A 25,322-nucleotide genomic window follows, 5' to 3' on the forward strand; every position below is an offset into this window, starting at 1 on the left:
GAGCTGAAGCAGTGAGATATATCCAGTGAGCAAGCTAATACCATGCAGGAAAGCAGGATGAGGACGTGCCTCATCTGACCTTTAGGCTGTGGATGTGGAGCAGCTTGAGCCCACCTTGGCCAGAGATGCTGCAGCCTTGCCCAGCTCACACTGGGGCCAGCATCAGGCAGCTGGGAGCTGACCCAGCCACAGACATACCTGGGGCAAGGAAAGGGGCAGAGCCACATAGTTCCTATGGAGAAAGGCTACTGCCAAATTATCTTTCACTATGTGGCATGTCTATGTGGAGTTGATCGAGCTTACTTTCACCAGGGAGCAGTCAATAATTTTGAGAGATCCTTCTCCTTTAAGTCTGTTGGGCCATGTGGAAGGCTCACCTCCCTGGCTATTCTGTCTTACAGTAGAAGATAAAGCAACAACAGCTCTTCTGAAACGATAAGACAGAATTGTCATTTGGGCCCAATCCGGGCCCCCATCCAACAGCTAGACAATCTAAACCAACAGCTTTCCTTCTAAAGTGTAATTCTGTCATTCTGTAAAGAATGACAGAAGCTACAACAAATGGCTTCTGTATTTTTGCTTTCATTTGTTTTGATAACAGAGTCAGCTTTTAGATTTAATTTTGTCTTCTGAAAGAGAATGACACAAAAGGCTTTGGTCCTCTTAAAAGATGCACTCTGTTTACGTGAATTTAGGTGTGGCTGATTCTATAATCGCAATGAAAGCCACCCTCATGGCTCCTACTCTTGAATGAGAGACTATGTCTTGCTGCTAGTGAAGAGCTTGTTTAAATGGAAAACAAAAGTGAGGGGCTGCTCCTTGCTCCTTTTCAGCACCTATTGGCTTTTTTTATTTCTTTACTGAAAAGGACATTCTTTACTGAAAAGCTATCTGCTGCTTGCTGTCCTGATGGGAATCTATACGTTTACTAAAAACTCACTGTAAGTGCGCTGTTGCAGGGATGAAAATGTAGACATTTACCCGTTTTCAATTACTTTTCTTAGCATAGTCTAAAAAACTACGGTTGATCAGTTTATAAATAATATATTGTTTATTAATAGATAATTTGCACTGGATGTGTGTCCACTGTGTTTGTTGAGGCCGCTCCCAGGAGTCATGAGGAGTTCATGCTATGCAGGTTTTTTTGTGAACACATCTCCAACAAATGACCCATGAAGTCTGGTGAAAGTTTTTGAGTCCTTACACATGTCACAGGCATAAAAACAAGTCCAAAATAGCTTTTGGTGGTCAGACAGGAATGAAGTATCCATCACTTTACTTGATAGATAAACAAAAATCACCAGTGAGCTAATTTCAGACAAGGCTGCGTGATATGTAAGAATGTAGCTTTTAAAACTATTTTTCTTATACGGTACCTAAATGCTATGCTACTTTTTTTATTTCCTTATGCTCTCCAGAGAGGTATTGCAAGAGCAATAATCTTGTGTAATGTCCTCAAACTACCTACAGAAATCCGTCACAGCTTACAGTAACTCTTGTGTCCTTCGCTTCTGTCAAACCTGATTCCCAGTTCACTCTCCCAAGATAGCATGAAGGAGTTTTTCTGCAAAGCACGTTAGTAGCAATGGCTATAACAACCACCCTTGGAGCGTCTGGAGCCAAACACATTAGAAAGGGAACACTTCAAACAAAAACATCCTTCTTGGAAGTTATTTGTACATATCACTAACAGCAAAGCTCAAAACTGGAAACTGTGAGGAGAGGGAGGTAGGTTTATTTTAACTCAAATTGTAATAGCTTACTAAGAAAGAATGCTTCCATGAACACAGATATAACTAAGATTTTCTTGTTCCTAAATTTGATGAATTTGATGAAAAGGATTAATTATCTTTCCAGTAATTGTTACGATGCCATAACACGCCATCGTAACGGTTCAAAGATTAAGTATAGAAAATGCAATGTGACTTCTAAAAGAGATTCTGACATGAGTGGCAGCACCCACTAGTTTTAGGCTTAATGATCCCCCCTCTCACACTCTGTTTTTATCGCACAAGATATGTGAGAAACCTCCAAGACCGGACTGGTTTTGATTTGGTTAGAATCTTGGGTGATATATACAGGAGATGAATGGGGAAAGTGCAGTGTTCCTTGAAAGGAGGGTGGGGAGGACTTGGGGCATGACGAAGAACAAGTATATGATTTCCCTTGCAAGATCAGCCCACACTAGCTGAGGGCAGAGGGGAGGCTCTGCAGAACAGCCATGTTCCCTTGGGAGGAGCATTCATGGTAAAGTTGCTCATTTCCACCCCCGTCATCTTCCTTCCCATATGCCAGCCAAACTGTTTGTGCAGCCACCCAAGAAACCAGACAGAGAACTTATTCCAGCTGGAAAAAATATATATATACATTTGGCCATTTCTTTGGCTGGGATCAAATCTCTGACCTGGTTCTGCACGTAACTGCACAAACACTTACGCTGGCAATAGCAAGGGTGCCCAGTGGGGAATGGAAAATGCTGCCGGGAGTGGAGAAGGGTGGGGACGAGCCGGTTCAAGCAGCATTGCTGCTGAATGTGTAACCATGGCACAGCAGTGCTGGTGCCATCAGTGGAGCTGGCCAATGCAGAGGAAATGTGGGAAGAAGAGCTGCAGTTCTCAGGCCTCAGCACTGGCCTGCAGAGACCGCTGGCAGCAAAAAGCCATGCTGCCCAAAGATTAATATGAGAATTTCTCTTCTCCATCACTCTCAGATTTCTTGTGGTGCTTAGGAGAGAACCATAATCAAGACCACAAGAATTCCTGTAGGACAACTACACTTCTAGCCAAGCAGTTAAGAGGGCAACTTCACTTCTTAACCCTTCCCAGGCCTTGATTTTGTGTTGTAAACATGGCTGTATTTTGCCTTTGAGACAACCTCTCTCCACTCTATAATTTTGGGCCTCCTCTTCACTATATCAAGAAAGGAGGATCCTCATGATCTGTTATGGATGTATATCCTCTGAGGGTATGAAAAGAGCCTGGTTTGTTTTGCTTTACAGAATGAAAAACAAGAGGGATACCGATACCAACTTCTAAGATGGATAATATCAAGGAGATGGAAGCACAGCATTAGCACAGGAACCAATCAATAAACTGGCCAAGAAGAAAATGCTAGGTTAGAAATCATAAGAAGGTCCTTGGCTGCCTAAGTGATGATGTTCTGGAGAAGCCAGCCAGCGAGAGTGGTAAGGACAAGCAACTAAACTAGCCTGGAGATGGATGTTGCTTAGCCTGCTGAGGGGATTACCTGGTATCATAGAATCATAGAACCATAGAATGGCAATGTGGTAGAGCGTGCCACAGCAAAAGCGAAGGCAAGCAACTATATAGCCAAAAGGTTCATTTTTGGTTGTATATTCAGAAGCATTAGTCCCATTGTTTTTCAATGAATGGCAGGGTTCTAGCTCCTAGCTGGCAAAACTAGCATCATCTTTAACAGAAGAGAACCACAGAACATAGCTGGAAAGGTAACCATTATAAGGAAGGCTCTGGAGACTGAGAACACAAAGATGCAAGCATATTTCTAAAATTCTCCCAAAGGGTGACAAATAAACATGTACTTACCCAATGAATCATTAAATTATAAGAAAGCAAGGCTAGAAAGGATTTTGAATGGTCACAGATTGCTTCTCCTGTACCAGCAGCTCAGTGATGCTTGTCCCATTGGCACAGATGTTACCCCATCCTGCTCCAAAATCATTCTAGCTGTGGAGATTACCAAGGTATCTCATCCGAGTGCTTCAGTATCACAACCCTTACAGCTAGAAATGGTTTTGCTGATGCCCAACTTAATAAATAAATATATGAGCCTTGCTACAATTTTAGCCTGTTACTCTTATTCTCTCCATGTGGGAGAGAAAAGATTATTTCCTTCCTCTTTGCTGTGGTGGTTTACATTTTTGAGGACTGCTATCATGTCTTTTTTTCAGCCTTCTCTATATTTAAAGAAGCAAAAATTCTTTTGCTGTTTCCTCACAGATTACATTTCATAGATCACCAAGTGTTCTTGTTGCCCTCTGAACTCTTGTCAATTGAATAATTGGGGAGCTTTGAACTGTTGGCAGCCTGCATTCATTTAGCTCAGGTGAAAATAGTCATAGTGATGCAAGGGAGAGAAAGAATAGTGGAATAATCTTCTTTGTATTTGGTCCGATAAGAGGAGCCTAGGGCACAGACTGAAACTTTTGAGGGATCCAAGAAAGAGTGAATTTTCTGTCTGTCCTTGAGAGAAAATCAGTAATTCCAGCTAGACAGACAGGATGCCTGCTAGACAAGGAAGATTCTTGCAGCACTCTTCAAATTTTCAAAATGTTGTGGTAAGCCACAATCAGAAAGGGAGAATAAATAGATTGAAGGTGGATCAGGCTGTAGGGAGCCCAAGGTCACCTCCTGACCACCATCTGAAGGTCATGTAGCTAAGTGACTACTGATAATTCCCAGAAATCCTAGAAGCTCAGGCTTGCTTTAGCTCTCAAAGGAATAATTTGGAGTGGTGAAGCTGTATGCAACTTGGGGGGAAGTTCTTGAAGCCTGAACACTGTTTCCTGGATGTCAGGCTGTTGGCATTTATCTTCCTTAGTCAAACACCTGCTATTGCAAAGGTAAGTTATAACCATTAATTAACCACAGGTCTCACAGAGGAAGGCAACACTCCAGAAGTTGGGAGCCCATTGAGGCTACAGTCTGACTGGCAATTCCTTGGGGGCCCAGGTGGACAAAGAGCTCCCACATTGATCTCATACGTAGTCTGTGAGAGGTTAGAAAGGGGTTATGTGCACTCAGCCATGGCCTACACAAATTACAGGTTGCTTCACGTTCTCTTTTCATCTCATTAGTTCAAGACAGACCAATCCCTGAAACTTCTCCAGCAGTGGTGGGTCAGGAGGCACGCACGTGTGCCTGCACACGCATGGAGGCACACACCCTGGTTACATGATCATTGCTAATGTTGCGTGGTCCTTCACAGTCATAACAAATTCTTTTTTTCTGAGTCCTCCTATGATTACCTAACCATCTCCGTGAAACTTCTGAACCAGAAATTTGCTGCTGTCTAAACTTCCCTGTGGATATTTCTACTGACTTCAGCACTTACAGTCTTGATCCATATCTGAGTTGGGCCTCAGCAGCGTTTCTCAGCCTTGCTGTGCCTGGCAGCTTTGAGAGCCATTTCCCAGCTTAAAGTTTGGAAAGTTCAGCTAATTAAGACTCTTAATGTGTTTCTTTGCTTTTCTTCTGGAAGTCTCTTCTGAATCTGGCCCTTAGGAAATGGTCAAGGTTAGGATTTTTTGCCCTTCTTGCCCCTTTCTGTATGGTACTCTTCCCAGTGTTCCTCTCTGCCTGAATGGAATCTTTCCCAAATCTGACCCTGGCAGCAGAGCTTGCCATGAGCACATTTCATACTCCGAACAAATGCTGCAAAACTCCCAGTGTGCCAGTAGTGTGTCACCTGTATGTCATTTTTTCTCAGGAGCCTAGAACTCGAAGCTCAAGTTATTGCCTGTACAGAGTAATTCAGAACATCCAGATCACTCTCATTCACTTCAGCTGGAGCTAGTCTAATAAATTTAGCAGAAAGTGAACAAACTTCCTTCAACTAACTCCTTCAGCTAACTCCTCCCAGTGCCCTGAGAGCTGACCCAAGGACAAGTGAGGGGTACATCTGGAAATGACATGTTAATGGCATTCCCTTCTGCTTATTCCCACCTTAACACCACACTCCAGCTATAAAAGAAACCCTCAGCCTTGCTTACTGTCTCCCTTCCCCCATCTGTGCACTCCTGACAGAGTTCCCAAATAAACCTTGAAACCCACTATCAGTTGTAAAACCTCTAATCAATGAAAGACACAGGAGCCAGTAATATGAAACCCTTTGCCTCAAGATTTCAGTGCTTCTTGCTGAACATCAATCTTTGAGGTCAGGTATTTGAGCTGCTGTTTGGCTTGATGCTCGATGAATGCAAAGTCAAACAAGGGACAAGCCTGAGTGGGTTTACAAGGCAAGCAGCATCCTGACTCACAGCCAAATGGACACTAAAAGGGCATAACTGGGTAGGGACAGCAGGGAAACAGAGGGAGAGATTTTGTACAGAGGAAAGAGGGACCTGAAGCATTGGGCTGCTTTGCTCCCAGGTGTTGATGAAAAACAGCCAGCTCCAAAAGCAACGACTGCGAGTAACAAAAGACATAATTTGCAGTGAAGCGTTTTAAGGGCAAAGCATGTGAAAGATAGCTAAAGATAATGCCTCCTACAAAGTCCCTTTAAGTCCACAGAATGTCCTCTTGCCTAAGGTGAGCTTAAGAGCAGACCAGAAGGGAGAGAGCAGTGGGGGATAGAATTCTGCTGATGTTTGAGACAGGGAAGAGGGGATACTCAGGGAGGTAAAACTATAGCTACAATGGGATGAGATTAAACCAGCAGCACCTGGCTATTAAATAAAAAGTGCCAGGTTTTTGGTGTCATGTCTCTGGGAAGAGAAAGACCCATGTTTTTATGATGGCCCTAATTTGAAGTGATTCAGCTCTGGAAAGTGCACTGCGACAAGAGAAAATAATTGATTTTTTATGGTGGAAGGTGGGATTAGGAAACTTAATGCCACTGTCATATCCATGTGTTCTTCAGTGTCCTCTTGCTTTCTTGCTGCTGGGTTCCAGGGGAAAACAGAATTTTCTGTCCCGTAAATAATTTCTGTAGGGGCATTTATGGTTACACTGTTCCTCCCTGATAGGATCTTACCCGCAACAAATGGAGATGAAGAGGTTTTAATGTCTGCTCTCTTCAAACAGCTTTATCAACAAACAGCTGAGAACTGTTTACATTTTAAAGACAGCCTATTTAGTTAAAATGCCATGTGTTCCAAGTACTGCTGTTACCACAATGCCTCGGGTCAAGTCCAGGAATACAAAGTGCAATAATGTATATTATTGAGAGGTCATGTTACTGAGGACTGTTTAGAGACTCATGCAACCCACCCTGAAGTCACAGCAAGGGCTTTTCTTTGGCTCTGAGGGCTTGAGAGCAGGCACATACCAACCCAGGAGCTAGGTACAAAATATTTATTTATTTGCTGACAAAATTCCTTCTTGGGCTGCAAATTGCAAATCAAAACCTCGTGCTTAATCTGGTTTGAGAAGTATTTCATATTGCACGGAGCAGATACAAGAGCTAGTCAAACATTTTTGCTTTGGCTTTGCCACTTCCACACCATTTGTGATATTTGTGAGCAGCCCTTTTAGAAATCTTTTGCTTCCTGATGGAATGGGAGAATTTCGGGCCTGAGAATAAGTTCTGATAATCCCCAGCCTCTACAGTTTTCACTCTGAATCAGACACAAGTATATTGTTGGTGTGGCTCCAAAAGGCTTTGCTGGAATCCCTCTGATTTACACCCATATGAGATCAGCATTAGGCCCCAGTGTTTTCATTTTTCATTTGTTATTCTTGGCCCTACTGTCCTTTTACCACTGTTGAATACAATGTTCCTAAAACACCAGATGTGCTTGTGAGATGAGGGAATACTGCGAAACAAAAACATAAATAGATCACTGGGATTCGCTAAACAAAGCGTGGTTTTCTTTTGCCCTGCAGTCTTAATGCTGAGCTTTCATACCAGTATAACTGCATTTATTTCTACAGGACTGTTTCTGATTACAGTTGGGAAGTGAAGTTTTAATCCTTTCTAGTATAAGGACTTCTGTTACAGCAGCTCCTTATCAGGGTCATTGTGCTAAGCTCAGCACTAGCTTGTGTAATGACTGATGCTTAAAAATATGACATTAGCCATGGATTGTGTACAAGTTCTGGCTTTCCTGTCACTTTTCTAGTATTTCATTCATACTACTTACTGGTTCCATATTCTTATGGGATTATTATTTCTCTTTCACTACTGGCTAAGTGACACATAACTCCCTTAGTGAGATACTGGCTAAATAGCAATACCTGTTATCACATAGTTTATACCTGTTAAAACTGGTGGGAGATCCAAATCTGCCCCAATACTCCTTGATGTAGGAGGAAGAGCAGGTTCAAATCTGCAGAGTGCTGACCACTCCAAACTGAAATAGCAAAGCACTGAGCAAAGTGCTGAGCTTTAGGTGAATGAGTAATGTGACCAAATGACCTGACTGTCTGACTTGCACAGCCAAGCCCTGTGTGAACACGGAGGCCAAGGCTGTGTGATCACCTGTAGCTTTTCTTGCTCAAACCTGAGATCTAGGTGCTACAGCCAGCTCCTCAGTCATCTGTTTAAAGGTCTGAGCACCTTCACTGGCTGCGGAAGTTGCAGGGAGTTGTTTTCTCCCACCTAGAGGTAAGTCATTCATTGTTGCCACTGAAGACCTGGCTGCAGGTAAGGGAAAAGAATGATTAAGGGGAAAAAAAGCAACAACCCGAGAGCATCAGCAACGGTATCCTTCTGTGTATCCCATCAGGAATTTTAGTTTGTAAGGGTGAGCTGTTGCTAAGAATTGCTTATCTTTAATTAGTCTTTGGGGATGATAAATGTTTTGAAACATTTCTAATAGAACTCTCAGTCCTGCAGGAAGCAGCAGTAAATTTTGTATTTTAAAGTCACATTTTGCTCTCATTTGTACTGCAGTATATTTGGAACTGGTCATTTATGTCAGAAATCTATCTCAAATTAACACTGGTGCAGGTGATGGCAGAGTCTACTCTAGTGAGTATCCACTTTTTGCTGCTCCTATGAATCAACATTCAAATGAAGCAACAGGAGCAAGACCCAACCCTTTCCTGCATGGGAGTGAGAAAGAGCATGTCCAAATGACAGCATGTCCGTCCTGCTTGAGCTGTGAATCAGAGGTCTGCCAAGAGGTGGAAAAAGTGCTCCCCTTGCTCCAGCCTTGCTTCACAGGGATCCAAAAGCGACTCAGATCCTTTGGCAGAAAGTACAGACCGTGAGGCAGAGGCCTACAGGGGGGGATTGCATCAGGATGGACATTTATTACGTCCACTTCTTCAGACATACACTCTTCTTATGAGGTACTGCAAATTCATGTGGGCCTAGTCCCCCCTCTACTTAGAAAAAAAAAAAGAAAAGAAAGAAAGAAAGAAAGAAATTTGAGAGCAGTGTTGGCAGTACTTTGCTGTGAGCCGATTTCTAGTACATTGTTTAGCAGGCAGAGTGGTTTGCGTGGTGGTGGCAGCTCTGAAACCAAGAATTTAACTGAGTCAGTTAAAATCCTGTATCACTTTCTGGACTTCTTCAAAATGTTAATCTCTCTTATTCTGATAACATTCTTGATGGGTAATTGATTAATTTGTGCCTAATATGCCCAGGGAAGTGGTGGAGTCATCATCCCTGGTGGTGTTCAAGAACCGTGTGGATGTGGCACTGCGGGACATGGTTGGTGGGCATAGTTGGGATGGGTTGGTGGTTGGACTAGATGATTTGAGTGTTTTTTTCCAGCCAATCCAATGATTCTATTCGTTTTACTAATAACATTATTTGTGACTTAGATTGCTCAAATAATACTTGCTGTCTTCAATCCTGGAGGTGGCTGAGTTGCAGCAGTGAGCAAAATGCTCTTTGTATATGTGGTAAGTAATCAGCTGCTGAATTTCATTAGGTGCTTGGAGATCTTTGGATGAGGGATGCCCTATGTGTTGATCACTTCTTGGCAGGAGTATACATGGGCTCTGGATGATGGGTGAAGTGAGAATTCCAGGAGTGCTGAGAATTGAACAACATGAGATGAAAGCTTAAGGTAAGCCATCCTTTCTCTCTCACGCTCTCTTTAAAAAAATAATAATATATATATTATTTATTTGTTTTTCAATGTTAAAAAGAAAGTGCATCGAAAAAGGATTTTCTATTGCATAAGTAAAAGATGTCAAAGTGATTCAAAAACTAAAATCTCCTCTCTAACCACAGCACAAGCTATAAAAATCTTCCCCTTTCCACTGTCACACCCAGTATATTTCATCTGGGATCTGAAATGGATACTCAAGGAATTAGAGACAATTTTGTACCTGTATCCATGTTTGTAAAAGTCTGCTAAGGTGATGGTCTGTGGTATGGACTTGTGACAGGTGTCCACATTTTAGCACTCCAGGCATTCTGAGGGCTTGATAAAAACACACTAAACATAATGAAAATGTCTATAATGTGGTCTCTAAACTTTTCATTCTGCTACCATGCTTGTGCAATTTCAAATGATGCTATACATCCTCCATTCCAGTAGCCTGACTGAGCATCAGCATTCATTTACAAGGTGATTGGGGTGCTTCTTAAGCAAAGTAAAAATAAATGCAATTGGTTTTTCAGTCCACCATCCCGTGCTTCGTTCTAAGTGAATTTCATGTCAAGTTGATGGCCCAGGTGCAGGCATTCTCTTTCTATCTACGAGCACTTACTCCAGCGGCAGAACAAAAGCCCTTCTGCTTTGATCTCTAACAGTACTTCTTCCTACAGAAGTGACTTCAGACGGCAGCCTCTTCAAGTCCTTGGTCTCTCTGCCAGCCTCTGTAACAACGGTGCAGATTTGTGATGGTGCTTTCTGTGATGTGCTTCCCTAGCAGAAGCTCGACTGGGAATCTCAGATTGTCTCACAGAGATCAGTGCTGTCTAATATTACTATTCACTGATGTTCTAAAAATAGTTGTGATTAGATTATAATAGATAGAAACCCTCAGAAATGGCCCAGAATGATAACAGTTATCTTGGAATAAGCACATTTTTTCCTAATGTAATCCATCACTATGCTAGAAAAAAAAAAGAATTGCTTGCTCCCAAAGGAAAATACTTTATTATTTTATATGCCTATTAACTGCTATGAAGGGTATTGGTGATTTATTATTTTTGTTGTTGGTTTGGGACAGACAAGCCTGGACTGCAGATGCCAAGAAATATGTTAACAACAGCATTTCTCACAAATTTCACCCATTCTGTGAAGTGCTGGCCGTGACACCTGATTATGTGACTGCCCATTGTGTAGGAGTTACAAGGTCACCATGAACTAAACAAAGGAAAACCATAGTCTTACCCAATATACAGTCCATAGCAAATACAAAGTGTGTGGGAAGTAATGAGTTAGCATGATAAGGTAACCATCTTGCTTGCCTGAAACAGGACTTCCAAAATCCACTGTTTATAACTCTCAAATCTCATCCTTACAATTTTTTCCCCTTCCTCTTTTTAGATCGTAATTGCTGTTTTGGGTGCCATTGTCCTTGAAAACCACTTTAGAAGCTTTTCCCATCACGTAGCATCCATCAGCCATGAATGAAAGCAGCCTACTTAGAAACAGCTATTTTATCCTGGTCACCTGCAGACGCAGGCTCTGAGCCTTCAGTACCTGTTCTCTGACTTCAATCATGACAGCCAGATGTTTTCCCTCCCCACCCAGGCTGCTGGCAGTGTGCACACCTCAGTCAGTAAGGGAAGGAAGAAACTGGAATGGCTTTTCTAGCAGCTTGGATGGAGTGATGCTGATAGAGGAAAGTCTGTTCTTTACCATCATAAGCCTGTCTTGCCTCCCACCAGCTTATGATAATGAACACTCTAAGCACTTGCCTGAAAGCATCTCATTTTAGGCGTTTTCCCATAATAAATCAAAGGAAAACAACAATTCAACCCATCAAACAGGAAAAATCCCTGCAGTCCTTCATCCCCAGCAGAGGTGCTGGATATCCTAGGGGAAAGGGCTGCCTTTGTGCTGGGATAGGTCTCTGTCCATCCCTAACTGAAGCCGCATCCAGTCCTCCTTATTTGCATCTCTCATGTGGGACCTGTACCCTCGGGCGAATTCCCAGCACCTGTGCATGTTTCATTACAGAGCCAGACCAGCTGCTCCACCAGCTTCTCAAAGGACCAACACGCCCTGCTACAAGCAGCCCCCGAGGGAGTGCAGTGGTGTGTCCTTCTGACAGCCCCCTCCCCAAAAACGAGGATGCCTTTTTGCCCTTCACTTCCCCTAAAGCAGGAATGAAAGGGACTTCAGGTACGCTTCCAGCAGCGCTGGGCCCTGGTGGTGTTGGCAGCCGGCTGTGCACTGTGTCAGGTGTGGGGCACAGTGTGACACCAGCTAGCTTTGATTTGGAAGTGATGAGGAGAAAAAGAGAAATTCCATTCACGTCACAGGATTTTGGTGTGCTGTTTTTTTATTTTAACCCCTGCATCTGACTGTTTGAGGTGCTCCTGTATTCCAGCACAACAGGAGATCAAATGGATAATAAAAACAGCTGGAAAACAGCTACAGAAAAAGAATGTAAAGAGGTAAAATAGAGCACAACTAAAAAAATAAATCGTATTTTGCCAGAAGAACTTCAATGGAATAGGCAAAAAGAAACAAATTACTATGACCCAGTAGTAGTTGTGCTCTACAGGTGAATAATCACTGGTTTAATAGTGTGATGGAAAACCTAATTTTCTAAGGAAACCATACAGCAGTCAGACTTTGGGTTTTGAAAATACTTTTTGTGAGGTCCCTGCCCAGCGAGCTAAAAGGCTTTACTACAGAGGGTTGCACAAGCTTGAAAATCTCTTGGGCTTTGGGCTCTCTGCAGCAGGGTTCTGAAAACTTCTCCTGATCATTTCAGAGATCTGCTTTCTTTGAAATTTTTATCTACTTCAACTTTTTGTACCTCTTTAAAATTTTTACTCGTTTCTTTGTTGTAGTACAAATTAGGTCTAATTCCATGGGACTCAGCGGTGCTCATCATGAAGCCTGCCTCAGTGAAACAGTGTTTTTTAAATGAAAAAAATTGTTTTTCCAGCAGCATCGGCATTTCCTCCTCCTCCCCAAATCATCTCACCTTTTTCCAGTCATCTATTCTTTTGGCTATTATTTGAAGTACACCAGTAACAATATTGATGTAAGTTCAGTCCAGAGTGCTTAAAATAATAGAAAGCCACAGGCAAACCCTCTTGCTTCTTTTTGTACTCTCTGTGGAACTGTTAACACAATAGCCGATGGCTGATAATGAGCAATCCTGTTGCGAAGGATCCTGGAACAGTAAGCTGTTTTTGTAGGCCAATCCAAAGTATAAAGAAGATAGTGGACTGCTTTATTCTTTGGGCTCCAAGGTTATGCGATGGTATCAGGTTTTCAAAGGATGTATAATAAGAGAATTGTTCGGGAGAGATAACAGCAATTTGTGGCTGGATGGGTATAGTGTGCTATTCATTCTGAAATCTTTTAACATGCAGTAAAATAGGCAAATAGATAAACTTGTTTGCCAAGGAATTTAATGCAAGAGAAAAGTAATAATTTTGGAAGGGCTGTATTCCTTGACTGGGGTATCCTACTTGCACATCTGACAGCAAATTTGACTGCTGATGGGAAGAGTGCTTTCAATCAAGATAGCTGCAGGATGTGCCAAATTGCCAGAAAAGACAAATATCTCGTGAATGGTGTGAAAAAAGAGAAGAAACCAAGCAACACAAGGATGAACCTATTCTCAATTACACATCTGCGGTCCAATTGATGTCTACAAAGGCTGCAGATCTTAGTGCACACAAGCAATATTTACCTCAAAAGATCTAAAATAAGTGGGAAGGAATTGCTGATGACTAACGGGGAAGTTCCAGTGAGAAGTACCAGGTTGTGCTTGAAAATGTAGAATGACTGAAAATGAAAGTAATTTGATTACCGAAGATGAAGAGAAGAAAGTCAGAAGTTGAAGACACCAATGGAAGCCAGAAATGAAAGCATGAGCGCTGGCACTAGGTACAGGCTGAAAGAAAGCTCTGGCTTCAGACCCAGGAGCCCGAGATAACAATCTTGTGCCAAGAAGCATGGCTCCATTATTGCTCTCCCACTAATGCAAAGGATAATAGAATCAGGGTGATGCAAGTCTGGAAGGGGCCGCAGTAAGGCCTTTAATTGGTTTCCTGCCCAAAGGCAGAATGCACGATACTTACACTATTTCTGGTAATTGTGCTCGAGCCTGTTCTTAAAGATGTCCACTGATGGAGGCTCTGCAGCCTCAGAGAAGAGGGCAGGGGGGTGGTGATGCGCGATGTGGGCTGGCGGGACAGAAAGGCAGGCAAGGGTGGGGAACCAGAGGGAACTGAGAGCAAGAGTGTGATAAAAAGAAGCAAAAGTGACAAATCTCAGCCGTAACATCAAGGGTAGATGTGGCACTGAGGGGCATGGTTAGCGGGCATTGTTGTGATGGGATTATGGATGGATTGGATGATCTTTTCCAGTCTTAATGATTCTATGATCTACATGAAAAATCCAAAGAATGTGGGGCATAGGATAGGAAAGACAAACTTGTTTGTCAGGAATTAGCTGAGGAAATGTGGAGTTCACACGGGAGGAAGTTAGGTAAGGGAAAGAGGACTTGTGTAACAGGAAATGTGGGCTGCTATTGAATTCCCTGCACATTTGATTTTTTTTAAAACAGTATTCTTCTTGTTGCTTGACCAGTGATCACATGGACATTCATGAAATTGCCAACCCAACATCTCCATAGATAAACAGATTGCTCATCATGAATTGCTGTGGCCTAATGGTGGCTGTTGTAACTGCCAGAGCCATGAGTAAGGGGTTCAGAATTGATACTTATGTGTTTCCATATCAAGATGAGAGCACAGCACAGTGAAATATGAAAACCTAGCCAGTGACTTGAAGTTCTTTCCTGGACATCTGCCAAGTAATGCTACCGCTGAGAGGCTGTTAAGTCACTGGGGAGAACTTTTTTTCTCAGATCACAGATTTCATATATACATTTTTACAAGCAATTTGAATCTACTGAAAAATAGGAGACCGGTATCACTTGAGGTAAGAGAGAGAAGGGAGGAGAAATGGAGGCTGAGAACATCAGCTGGTATGAATTATCTTGCTGTCTGCACTAGCTGATACAAGAACACTCACTGAGGGATGGAAGTAAATTGCAGAAGGGCATCCTCAGGATTTAAGAAACTTAACGCTACTGTGATTCCAATATAGTTTCAGTAGTTAGGGATATCTGGGAGAATACATGTCATTCAGCAGCTCAGGCTAAGTCAGATGTCCAGTCAGACTACAGCGATGATCACTTTTGGCTTTTAAGTTAATGTATCCAAGAAGTGTCCACAACCAGCTGGCAACTCCATTCATGCCAGTCCGTACCTGAAATGGACATTTCCTCAGAAGAGCAGTGCTACTTCGAACACACACATCCCATCTAACCAGCACGGAGGTGGCTCTGAAGAGCCAGATGGCCTTCATTAGTACAGGAGGCAGATGGAAATCAGGAAGAGATTCAAACTCCCTAAAAAGAGCTGAAGTTACAGCACACAGCATGTGGCCATTCATTATCACTGCACATATTGTCTTGACACTGATTGCACACAGGGATGAAAATCCATATAAGACAGGGTGAGTTAAACAGGGTTATACTTGCTAATATGATTTTTAAACGCACATCTCTCACATCTTGGCAGAAAACAGAGAATCTGCATTTTAGAGAAACTCCCCCTCCGGCTCTCTTAAAGGGACTGCACCTTGAATTGAAGGAGTATGGTGCACTAAAGGTGTCCCAAGTTGGACAGAGATGACAGAAGCTTGGTAATAATGCTTATCTTACTTCTAAGTAAAGAACAACACTATACTACATCATCAGCTTTGGGCCAAACCTCAGCCTCTGACAGTGAGATGATGTGAGGATTCAAGGCTGGAATGACACTGAGGAGCTGTAGGTACAAAAGGATGCTCTTCAGCATCTCTGTGTGGGGCCTTGCTGCCTGCGTGCACGTGACTTCCTAGAAAAGATCTGTGCTCTGCATAGACAGAATAATAATGATTGCTTTGCAGGGGGTGGGTAATGCCATAGAAAGCCAGCCTCTGGCTCGTATGTCAGATGTTGAATACATTATTCAAGTGCAGCAGAATTATGTGATTACTCAGGAGAACATCCCTGAAGTAATAAAAAGCTTTGAGGATGAGACAGGATCTCTAATTCGGATGAAAATATTACTTCCTGCCTCTTCTCAGTGCAGCGGTGAAGTGTCACTGCAACACTGGCCAGTAGATAGCTATGCCACCATAGCTCAGGACCTCCTGGCCCTTTCTTTCCTCGAAAGTTTTAAGTTAGCCAATTGAAGTGTATAATACATGAACTCTCGTGAACCCAAGATAGGACAAAACCAGAAAAAAATGGTTATTCTGGCCACCACAAACAAGGGGGATAACTGTTTGCATAGCAGCCAGGGCGAACCTGCCATCCCCACTGCTGAAACCCTGCCTGGATTCCACCCGCGTGACTTCACTCGTGAGACGAGTCCTGGTTGCATGTGTTGCTCCAAGGCCAAGTTTGAGGCAAGAGATTCCTTCTCTGTCTCCAATGTTATTTTGGTATATTTTATTTGGCCCAGAATTTGGGAAAACAAGAGGGAAGTTTTCCATAGGGAGTGGAGTGAGGAGGCAGGAAGGGCTACCATATTTCTCCAGACGGAAACTCCTACGGCGTTAGAGTCCAGCACTGCTGCAAGTGTCAACAGATCAAATATGATACTGAAGGCCCTTTGCCAACTCTTTGCTGCTGCAGCAACAAACTGGGAGGAAAGCAGGATCTAATCTCCAGTACCACTGAGTTAGGTTCAGCCTGTGCTGAAGAGGGATGGAGCTGGCAGAAAGCACTAACCACCCTCTCCTTCTCATGCAGTACAACACGGGCTGGTCCAGCACCTGCAGCAGGACAGGGCTGGCCTGCAGAGGCTCAGGCCATCTGCTGCATCAGATACGGTGTTAGCTCCTCTGTGATAGTGTCTTAACATATGGAGTCCTCACCCCAGTCGCTGCCTCCCAAGGAAATCCCTGAAAACTAAATTGCCTCCAGAGCACCACACCGCGCACTGTGCCCCTCCATGTCAGCAGGTGTGATTCAGACCGATAGCTGCTGAGGGCAACAGACTGAGCAGTAATTAGCTGCTGTTAGTCATCCTCTTCCCAAGTACGAGTGGTATAACATTTGATTATTTCAACACAGTTGGATGTGGGAGGGAAGGTAGGCCTGGAAACATGCTCCTGACAGCATTCTTCTCTGCTCTTTTAAAGCACCTCTTGTGCCAACGCTCAGCACAGCATTTCAAATAAATGCGATTTCCTCTTGTAGGGCAGTGAGGAAAAAATGCTGTCATGGGTTTTGTAACAAACATTAGGTAAGCAATAACTGTATCCATTGTGCAATGTGGGATTCAGGTAGGAAAACAGTCCATAGATGGCTAACCGAGAGGCACCGCGTGTCTCAACAACAGGGAGAAGGTGAGATCAGCACAGAGAAGGGACCAGGTTGAATGTGTTAGTGGGGCAATTTCACGCTGGTAAGCGTAAGGAACAAAAAGGTACAGTTCTTAGAGGGGAGGATACTAAACTGACACTGCTACAGAAAGTGTGGATTACTTGTGTTCACTCTTCTTGTTACTTTCTCATAGCACCATGTAAGCGCTCTGTGGTTTGTCTTCAGCAAGCTGCTGTTTTTCTGGTATACATCTCACCTACCATGCAGTGTTAAGGCCATTATTAAGGGTAGTGTTGGTTCATATTATGAAAATGACCCAGAAGTTTGAGAGCTACCTTTCTCTTATTTTCTCTTGAGCAAACAAGTCCAAAATTCCTGTCTATCTTTTGCCATAGCACCTGGTATACTGAACCTCTCTCTGAAGGTCTTTGTGTTTGTCTTCACAAAATCCTGGAGACAGAAAAACAGCCTCAGAGGGAAGAAACCGTTTAGGGATATGAGATGTTGACAGATCTTGAGCAACTAAAATGTCCTCAAAATCCACAGAGTACATTTTTGAGGGGTTAAAGATGATTTAACAAAGAAATGTCCCATATATAATAATTTGGGAGGGCTTACTTTGGGAGGGCTTACAGAGAATCAAATGAAAAATATTTGGGGTTCTAGAGTTCCCATATCTCAACTAAGAGTGTCCAATACACAAGCACAGCCCACATTGCTGTCCATGTCTGTCTATAATCAGCTTTTTTATAGCAAAATATTTCACTCTTACCAAGCAAACTTGAAAGAAAAAGAAGTTCAGACACCAAGCTAAATATATGTTCTGAAATTGCTTAGTCCGGCATTTAGAGCATATTGTTGTAGGCTTGCATTAAAAAAAAACCTCTGAACCAGCCAGATGAGTGAGCTGAGCTTGTAACGAGCAGGTCAGAAACCACACCATAGCGGTGGTTACTTCCCTTTCTTGCACAAAGACCTCAGCAACATTGATGAAATGATATGAACAACCTAATACATTGGCATGGTGTACAGGTGCTACCAGTTTTATAGGTGCTAAAAGGATGTATGTCTTGGTTTTGAAACAGGAGAGGTGGATGACCAAGAAAGTGTCCACATTCTGGCTGTGAAAATGACAGATGTATATTGACATGGGTTTACTTTTTTCGTGTGTTTTGTTGTGCTTTTTCTTTAAACCAATATTTGTAACTATACCATATACTGTCTGTGATGAATTCATTACTCATAGAACCAGGGTGATGGATTTAGCGTGTAGCAGTTTGCACAGATACTAAGTTTCATGTTCTAATGTGTCTCTTAGCAGTGTTTTAACTCAGTTGATTTTGAGTGTTGTTTTGGGAATGTAACTGAAATAACGTCAAGTAATGCAGTATCAGCTCTATCTTACTGGGAGATTATTCCATATTCAAACATCCAAACTTTTCCATTTTTCCATTCCACTATTCACCCTTGTAGTTCTAATATTAAGTTCCTGTATTACATTAACCCTCTCTGGGGTTTTATGCTTTAAATATTTATAGGCAGCTATAATGCCCAAATAATCACATTTCAAGACTGAAAAATAATTGTATGGTAAAAATAAATTTTACCAGAGCTTTAAGCCCTTGAAGGAGGTAAAAAATGGCTTTATGAAGAAGAAATCTACACAGCATTGTAGTTGACTTCCTTTTCTTGATAGTGTTACTTTAGAACTGACTGTCAGTACATGATAGATCCTGTGAGATACGTTATATACATGGCACAGTGAGAGGACAAAAAAATCAGGTTCAAGAAATAACCATCATTTTTGTGATGTGTCTGACAACATATAGGATGTTTGAATTTGGGCAAAGAAACAAAGCACTGACTGGGATTTTTTTATAGCGAGGAGGAAAGCTCCTGCAGATGCTGAGCACAGAATTTACACCAACTGAGACATTTGTGTGATTTGTGCCTCATGGTATCTTGGGCTGCAGCCAAATGTGTAAGCTGCTCAGAGCCTGTCTGAGTCCCCTGACATTACATATTCCCCGTAATGCAAGATGTTTTTAAAAAGTAATTTACTTGCTGTGATATTAGAAGTCCTAATGAGTGGATCTATACTTCCTTCTGGGTCTTTTGCAAGCCCCGTAATGAATGTTGTGTAATCTCTGTCACTTGATTGTAGATCTAATTTTAGGTACTGATGTTTGATTCGGAGGTTTTTAGTACTTTAGGAAAGACTAGAATGATTTGCATTTCCATGACCTGCATTGTTTTGAATCCTAATTGCTGTCCCTTAATCACATAATCACTAGGAACCCGATCCTTCAGATGCTTACTGTTGTTTGCACAGTGAGACTGTTGATAGGACTAAGAACTGTTTCCCATCTAAGTGTTTGCAGATTTACATCCTGTCTCCAGCCACAGTGGAGAGGACAACGGCAGGGGTGAAGGCACAAGGAATAAACAGCTCGTGGTTCAGGTTGCAGGCACCAGGAGGAGCTAAGCCCTGCATCCCAAACAGGGTGGCACCACCAGAGGAAATGAGCCTGACTCATCAGAAAGCTTTAATAATTTGTCCTTTATACAGACATTTCTTGGGGCAGTCTGCATACTCAGTCTTCATGTGGCTGACAGTTGTGAAGCCATGGCAGTATCTACAGATACCTGAAGCTTTGTCCTGTCAGCCTACTATGGTTGAGGGGTTATCTGTGCAGAAAGACATCCTAGAATCATAGAATCCTTAGAGCTGGAAGAGACCTCTGAAGGCCATCTAGACCAACTCCCCTGCAATGAACAGGGACGCCACAGATAGATCAGGCTGCCCAGGGCCTGATCCAACCTCTCCTTGAAATTCTCCAGTGACTGGGCATCCACCACATCTCTGGGCAACCTGTTCCAGTGCCTCACCACCCTCATTGTAAAAGACTTTTTCCTTATATCCAACCTAAATCTCCCCTCTTTGAGCCTGAAGCATCACTTTTACTGTTTTCACAGTCTGGTTTTCAGTGTGATGTTGCTTGTATTCCCACAAGACAAAACCTTTTCAGCTATTGATGGCAGTTAATGGTTTGTGGAGGGATGTGTGAGAAGAGGAGTTGTTTACAGGGGAAAAAAATGAAATAAAAATAAAGGCTGAGGTTTCTGGACTGAAACAGCCAAACTACTGTGTTGATTTCAGGGGCAGATGAGTGGAACAAGTTGTATCTGAGAGAAAGACAGTGCAATATAGATGTCATCTATATAGATGTGAAACATTTCTAAAAATGTATCACATCTCAAAGATAGTCAAAATATGGACTTCAGTTCTGCTACATTTGAATCTACTTGTTGAGTTCAGGTGTACACCACCAGTTGAGAGAGAGGGATGTTCTGCATTGGAATTACCTGACAGCAATTTCTGTCAGCCCTGCTAGGGCTGCCTGCATGAAGGTAGTATCACATGGCGACAAAGGAAATTGAGAACTTTTCTAGGTTATAGCAGTTTTCAAATCCACCCAAATACTTTCTCCAGTGGGCTTCTCACCTGCAACTTCAAGGCATCCATCAGTCTCATGGGATCTCTGATAAACACCATGTAGAATTCCTGGAATACTTCACTAAGGTCAAGCACAGCAGAAGACTCAGTGCTGTCTCATTCTCTGCCCAGCCTTGGGCACAGATTTGAGCAACATGAGAGCTGCTGTGACCCATGTCATCTGGCAGTGGTCCCCAAGAGCTTGTTTACACTGGATATTTTTTCACAAGAATGTAATTACACCGCTGAAACTACACGAGCGTGACAACTTTGCACGTGTAGCAGAATTAAGCCAGGTAAGGAGTTTTGTTGTAAGATTCATTTAATACCAGTGTGGTGCGTCACCAATAACCACCCTTGCTACTGACAAACCGCACCTATAGGCCATGCACCAGCTGCAGATTGCCAGCATTACATTTCAGCTCTGTGCCTTTGCTCCTGATCCCTGTAACCTGCAAGAGCCAACCAAGCATACAGTTCTGCACCGTGCACAGCACACACGTGTTCTGCAAGGAAAAAGGCGATTTGATGTTACTCCGGGTGTATATTGATATCTTCAGTCAAATGATCATGTTCCTTTTTTTTCTGTCGGACTTCTGCCAGGGCTCAGTTCTGCAGGGTGTTGAGCCCTGCTGTGAGGCATTGACTGTCCCTTGTTTCCTGCCATCAGTGGCCCAGGAGAGCTGTCATTATCCTTCAGGAATGCTTGACATCTTTCAGAAATGCTGAGCACCTTCCAGGACTGGAGCTACTGGGATGAATGGGGCAGAAACAGGCTCACGATTTGCATTTGGCCCAGACTGCGCTTTTGAAGGACGCGAGGAAGTTCTTTATTCTGGACTATGAGCCTGCTCTTGCTTTGACTGAAGCAAGTGGATTTTATTTCTGTACTTTGATGTAGAGAGTAGAGAGGTTGACTTTCATCAGCTTGTGGCTGTTGAGTAGCAAGCAAGGCAGTCTGGCTGCTCCACAGCATCACAGGCAGGCTCAGCCACAAACACAGCATCATCGTTTTTTTCACACCTTCCTCTGCTCACCTTCATCAAACAGCTCCTCTTCATTAAAGCAGTACCTCTGCTTCTCTGCTCGCTTTAGATGTGTTATGACACTGCTGTGAAGCACAGAATTCCCTGAAGCCTTAGGGAGAAAAAGATAAATTAGATATCTTGAGCCATCACTACAGAGAGAGAAAAGGAGAACGTGGTGCTGATTTCAGCAAATAGCCATGCTTCCACAACACTTACTCACTGTTAGGCTACTCCACAAACCTTTTGTATAAAGAAAATTTGCAAGAACAGCAATGAAGATGACATAATGAATGAAGTGAGCAGTTATTTTTGGCTGCCCCCAATTTGGGTGACATTGAGTTTTGCCACAGCACCTGCCACGATGGCTTGATACGGTTTGAAATAGTGCATGAATAATAAACAAGGCTCACCTCTGGTAAAATTCAGTGTTTGAGGTTTTTTTTAATGTCCTTTTATCATGTTCCTGTTGCTTGACTTTATCTGAAGGGATTATGTTTAGAGAGCGTATATAGACAAATAGATACGCTAATAAAAAATGCAATAGTTGATAAGGTACAAGCAACACAGAGCATGCAGTGCAGGCTACAACTAGCTCCAGACTAAAAATGGTTACTAACATAACTGAAATTTGTACTTTGGTCATTAAAAAACACAGATAACAAACCAGTAAAGTATCCTTCTGACTGGTTTACTTTCAGGAGGCTAGATTGTATTTGTTAACGTAGATCAAGAGAACGGTGAAAGAAGGGAAATAAAAGGAGCCATGCTTTCTATTCCAGTAACTAGAACGAGAGGTTGAGGGGGAAATGCAGGTTTCAATCTGATAAATAAGTGCATGATATACGCCAGGCTTATGGCAGGGCTGTTGCAGGCCAGGAGAGCTCAGGAGGGACGTGTATTTCTGAGCCCTATGAGACTGGCAGTTCTCGCTCTTTATCCAGTCCTCATCTTCTCTGGTCCACGTTCAGAGGGTTTGGCAGGACTCGCCATTGAACACCATCTGATGGATGACCTATTACAGAGCCTGAAGACTTCAAATCTGCCCAAGAGAGGTTTCCAAAGCTCACAATGAATGATTTCATAATCAGTGACCTGATTTCCAGAGTTCCTTGATAGTACAAAATCTCATTAAAGATAAAAGAAAAAATGAAATGTAAGCTTTTGAACAATTTTTCAATTGAAATTGACTTTTCTGGAGGGAAAAAGAACAAACCAAAACAAACAAAACAGTTTATCTGGAAAGTTAAATACTCTAATTTCTCAAATGCAGAATCCTGAAACACCTTGTTTCACCAACTTCCAGCAGGAAGCAGTATTAATGAACACTGTGGCAGAAGCCTGGATTCTAGAAAGATCAGGGAAAAAGAAGAAACTGCAGTAGAAACATTTGGCTTGTCACAATTGTTATATGGCATCGTAGCTGCAACTTCGTAATGTGCAATAAAACTGACATGATGAGTTTTCTTTGAAAAGCACTTTGGTTCTGGAATAAAATCACATGCATCAAAAATATGGCATAGCCTTCTGTATTGCATAATGTATTGCATAAGAGAAAATAGAGAATAGCTGCTTCACATTAATGCTTTGTCACATGGGCAGGTGAGGCATGCCAATGGTGAATGAAATTTCACCGTAGAAAGCAAATGAGAAAAAAAGTTTCTGATTCAGTCAACTTCAAAATCACACTTCATTCACAGTAATGCTTTAAACTATTATAGTTCCAAGCATGATGACTGTGACTGAAAGAGGTTTGACAGAAGGAGGATATTTTTACTATGTCAAGTGTCAGCCCACTGGATTTAATCAAAAGATCATTTAAGTCTCATTGCCTGTAATTTCCCAAGCAGTCAGAATCCTTATTTCGATGGATATTTTCTTACCGTAACAGGAGAAAAAGGCTTTTTTTTTTTAACTGGCTGAGGATTTCTGGCATTTAAACTATTTTAATTACTTGTTTCTAAACTTAGAATATGTATAGAACTTAATGTTTTTTTAAATCTTACTGCAATTCTGAGATTTTCCATTGAGCTAAAATACATTTTAATGGACTTACAAAAAAAAAAGAAAGAAATCAAGAGCACGCTATCCCACACCCTTTATTACTTTTGTCTCTTTTTAGATTGACAAAACGAAAACAACACCCACATAAAATGTAATTGCCAAAATCATTCCTTTTTTTTTTTTTTTTTTTTTTTTTTTGGTGAGCTTCAGAAGGCAAAATCCGTCATTTCCACCTCCAGGTCAGCTGCTCAGTCTTTTTTTTTTTTTTTTTTCCCAGTGCTGACTGCTATACCCATCTCTTCCCAGTAGAGGTGCCAGTGAGAAGAACTTGGTGGTAGGGACCTCGTACTCAAGACTTACGCAAGACTGAATTTCAGGAGTACCAAGGAATGTGCTGGATCAGACACCTGGGAGGTGCTTCTTTACATAATTACCACTGTTTTCTAGTAGGAGACTGCCTCAGGCCCTCTGTGGCTCTGCACTCCGGGGCTTCAGGTCTCTCCTGTAAAGATTTTGCTTAGTTAATGAAGGGAAAACACATTAAGGACAGTGGATGAAACTAACTTGTGTAAGAGAGCCTACACGCAACGTTGCATTGAAACCACATGTGCAGACCAGTGGGAGGTGGCTCCCAGTTGCAGCCTCAGCACCTCTGGATCATTTGGTAGGTATAGAGCTGGGTGCAAGCCTGCAGATTGCCTGCCGATGGTGTCTGATGCTGCAAGTGGAATTCACCAAGAAGGATGTAGGCTTACACCACAAGGAATGATTTGTCACTGTGTTATTTTAGGTATGTGCTCGTTAAGTTGCAACAAACATCAGGCTGGAGTAAGGTCTGCTATCTACTCTTGAGTTCACTTCTTATCCCATCCAAAGAACTTGTAAAAACACAGCAGGCAATGGAGGAAAGCAGACTTTTGCTTGAACGCAGCTCCAGAAGGTAAGAGCAGCAGTGAAGATGGGGTGGCACAGACCAGGCTAGGTAATGGGGCCTTGGCTGGAAGTCCTTTGTGGAGCTCTGCTACTGTGGCCTACAGCTCTTAATAATATCCAGTTATCACGGATGTGCCTGCTGATGCTGCAAATGAATCTTCATTCCTTCATGAAGAGATACACAAATACCTGTAGGCAAGAGTTTAGCGAACCTGAATCCTGCTTGGTGTTAAAGATGTTGATGATTAACTGCTGGCACTGGTGGTACAGTGAGGATGGAGCAGATTGAGTTATCAGTTTTGATCTGGTCACTCTTCACTGCTAATCAAATTATGCCAATTATCTCAGCATTGTTTTGAAAAGTAAATACTCAGTTGTGTTAGTGCAGTTCAAGTGTACCAAAAAGAATATGCTAACTCAAATCAACTTTTGCCATAAAGGTAGGATCGAGAAGGATTAAGCAATGCAGAAGTCTTTGCTGGAGAGTTGTACAGCAAAGTACATTTTGTTCCTTTTGTGAAGACTGTATCATTATGTTGTTTGCTGTTGCAAAGAGAAACTGATAGATAGAAGACAACACTATTCCGGTTAATGTGAAGTGTTAAATTGTGTAGGTGAGGGGTGCAAGCACGTGAGAACTGCTTGTGTTGGTGTTTTGTGGTTGGGGGCTGCAGAGCTCTGTAT

At 42.4% G+C, this 25,322-nt stretch overlaps 1 long non-coding RNA gene across 2 annotated transcripts; it reads left to right on the forward strand.

The window, feature by feature from the left end:
- Positions 615-23,112, forward strand: LOC110395342. Of its 2 annotated transcripts, none has more exons than XR_002436352.1 (3): positions 615-9,551; positions 9,636-9,718; positions 10,426-23,112. It is a non-coding gene; the product is annotated as an uncharacterized LOC110395342 (long non-coding RNA). The 2 variants fall into 2 exon arrangements; XR_002436353.1 differs by having other exon boundaries at positions 670-9,551; positions 19,553-23,112.

Source organism: Numida meleagris, chromosome 1 (assembly GCF_002078875.1).
Source record: "Numida meleagris isolate 19003 breed g44 Domestic line chromosome 1, NumMel1.0, whole genome shotgun sequence".
NCBI lineage: Eukaryota > Metazoa > Chordata > Aves > Galliformes > Numididae > Numida > Numida meleagris.